Below are 3,617 nucleotides of genomic sequence, written 5' to 3'. Positions count from 1 at the left end.
CCACCTGAAGGCACAATCTGAGGACGGACGCGGGCAGCTGCTCCATCGGAGCAGAGCCCCCTGAGAACCCCAGAGGGGATTTCTGTGCAGAGGAGGAAAGGCCTTGGCGGCAGGTGCTGAGCTGGGGGCCTGATTTCCACAGCCCCTCGCCTACTGGATGCAGAGGGAGGAGGCCGAGGTGCACATCGGGGCGGCCTCCCTCAGCTGCTCCCTCCTTCGATACGCAAAGCACCTGCCCTCGTTTCAGGTAAGGGCCCCCAGCACGCCCCACACCTGGGACCTGGAGGGAGCAGGAGGGGGCTGAGACCCAAAGAAATGGGAGGGGGTCTTCCATGATGGCCTGCAGTGGTTACCAGCCCCACTCCCACTCACTCTGGGCCCGACTCTGAGCTCAGAAATACCCCCAGCCCTCCTTCTAACTTTGATAAATGATGGTTTATGAAAAAGGAATGGACACTGTGGAAAAAACATATTAGACTGGATTGGTAATGAAATGTTAGGAGAAGTGATTTGAAGTGAGTTAATTTATACACCTTTTAAGGTATGAGTTGGGATCAGTTCATCAAGAAAGTATATACAGACTTGATTGGTAATGAAATGTTACGAGAGGAGGTTGGAGTCTGTTAATCTGTATCCTTTTTTAAGGTATGATGTGGGACTAACGAAGGGAAAGGAGTTTGTAAGCCGCTCTGAGACACCTTTGGGTAGTGAAGGGTGGGGTATAAATCCCTCCTCCTCCTCCTCCTCCTGGCTTCCCTGGCCCCACTCTTCCCACCGCCTTTGCTCTCCCGCCCTCTTTGTGGTCTGAGCACAGAAGCCCTGGAGGGAGGCGGCCTTCTCTGGCCCACCCGGACCTATGTGCTGAGTAGAGGCAGGACCCCTGGGTCTTGAGTGGGGGCTCTGAGGGAAGCAGGGAAGGGCTGCTGGGGAGCCGGACCGGGCCTAAGAATGGGGGAGGGTGGCTGGAGCCTGACCGGTCCTCTTCCAAAGGTGGCCGTGGCCCTCTGGAGCTTCCCTGGCGGGGCAGAGGGGAAAGCTGCCTGGGAGGAAAGTCCACACGAGGCGGGCTCCTGAGAAAGGAAAGGGGTGTCCTGGAGAGTGTCAGGAATCCCTCCAGAGGTGGGCAAAGAGGAGCGGGCAGTCTCTCGAGATCCATCCCTGGAGGATGGGGAGAGAGGCTGAGAAGGGGGGAGGAGGTCTCCATGCAGAGCCCATCTCCCAGGGAATGGCGTTCTGGGTCCCCAAGAGAGAGAGACGGCCGAGCGGAGCGTCCAGAGAGGAGAGAGACTCTGCCCTGCCCACCTGGACATCCCTAATAAATAAATTTCTGCATAAAAAACAAACACATAAACAAACAAAATAAAAAGCAAATAAATAAATAAACAAAATAAAAAAAATGAATTGTATAGCTGTGATACTGTAGGTTGAGCAATAAATAAATAAATAAATATGCAGAAAGATATTTCTGATATAACTATCTCTGCTGAAAAGGAAATAGAATTGAAATGGCTGAAATAGGGAGTGAAATGATGGCTCTTTCCCCTCTTATATGGGTTGCTATTATCTTAGTAGTATTAAGAGTTAATGTTAATGAATGAATCTAAAATCAAAGTGGGAATTGGGTGAAAACAGAATTGATTTGTACTTATGGAAGTACTACACATAAAGTGGTTTAATATCTGGAATGTAATTCATATAGGGAGATAATTGAAAATTAAAAAAATAATAATAACAGAATAAATTTTGATAACTCTGTAGAGAGACATGAAATACACAATTGGTAAATTTAATGAGATGATAACTTATTAGAAATGGAATCAGAAAAGGATTGCTATGTACATGTTAAATGTTAATTCCAACTGGTGGTGTTTGCTTCTCTGAGATGTGACAATAATGTACCAATATCTTGTTATTTCTTGTTCTTTTGAAAAATTAATAAAAAGATTATTTTTAAAAAAGAACAGAATAAATTGCCTCCTTTTTGACCTCTGGGAAGGACGGAAGGTCCCGGAGGAAATGAGGGGCATCCTGTAAAGAACAAGTAATGCCATTTTCCAAGGGAGGGGATGGGGGAGGGCTGGTATGAAGACCGATATGTCCAAACAGGCACCGGTGCTGCCTGAAGCTTTATCTGCTGCATGGGTAGCTACCACTCCCCCTGCCCCGTGTACAGACAGGAGGTGGAGACGGACCATCCTCGGGACTGGGTCTGGATAGGGCAATATATCCTAATCAATCGGGCCCCATTCCCAATCGCAATATTGCATATTCGGAAAACGTTGAATGTAATTCAATATGCACACAACCGAGTGCTTACTAATTCAGGCTCTCAACATAGAAAAAGCTTTTAATAAATTAGAACCTGCTTATTTACTATCACTACTCTGACATATGCAATTTGGCCTGGGATTCCTTTGTATTATTCAAGCCTTTTATGAAAGACCCAGACCAGGTCAGGGCTCTTATTTACACTGCTGGTGGCAATGTCCTATAATTTATAACTTTTGGAGCACAATCAGAGACTAAATACATAGTATTACTAATTATTTTCTTCCTTTAAATCCAGAGATTATGTTACTAAATCTATGGAATCCAACCAATATTGCTCCAGTACAAAGAGATTTGATCATAATATTGCGTGCGGCAGCAGGGGGTGCAATTGTGTCTGTTTGGAATAAACGTGTTCCTCCCTCTATGAAAAGTTCGTATAGAATAATATGGGAATACATTACAATGGACAAGATTCTGGACCAAGTCTCTTATCAATCTCATATCCCATCCCCTTCTAACTACTTTGCTTTTTGGTATCCATTGTTGAATTTCTTTGCAGCTAACCCAACTATTTCATTCTAATTATATAATTGACATCCTCCTTTGTTAAATCGTTATTGATAATTGCTATAGTGTTATTATTTGCTATAGTGTTATTACTGTAATTGCTATAGTGTTATTACAAAAGCTTTTGTGATGCTTAATTTAAGTTTTCATTTTGATCAGCCATGTTACTGTTTTCCCTTTTCTTTGTTGTTTGTATGTTATTGTTGTTGATGTAAAAATATATAAACTAAAAAAAAAAAAAGGAGTCCACTGAAACCAGCAAACTCCAGCTCTAGGACTCAACCAAATCCAACCATGAGAAATATTTAGCAGCCGACAGTGATATTTTCCCCGACTAATCTCCAGCTGACAGAGATCACCTCCCCTGGAGAAAATGGCAGCTTTGAAGGGTGGACTCTATAGCAGGGGTGGCCAAACTGTGGCTCAGGAGCCGCATGTGGCTCTTCACACATATTGCTCCCGGCAGGTTGGCTGGGGAAGTGAAGGGGAGGTATGCCTCCCCAATCAGTCTTCCCTTTCCCAGCCAGTGTTCCCCTCCCTGGGTGGGGGGGGCAGAGAAAGAAACTTTAAATTATTTCTTTTCATCTTTCTCTCTTTCTCCCTTCCTCCCCCTCATCTATTTGCTTTTTTGTTTCTCTCTCTCTCTCTCAGACAAATATCATTAGCAAACAAATAAACATCATCGGACAAATAAATATAATCATAGGGGTAATCTTTGTGAGGGCGGCGGGGCGTCAGCCCCCGCCGAAATTTTCAGGAAGGTGCTCAGCCTCCACCCC

The sequence above is a fragment of the Gekko japonicus genome, unplaced genomic scaffold, assembly GCF_001447785.1.
Source record: "Gekko japonicus isolate JY-2015 unplaced genomic scaffold, Gekko_japonicus_V1.1 scaffold2968, whole genome shotgun sequence".
NCBI lineage: Eukaryota > Metazoa > Chordata > Lepidosauria > Squamata > Gekkonidae > Gekko > Gekko japonicus.
Note: the sequence above shows the minus strand (reverse complement) of the source record.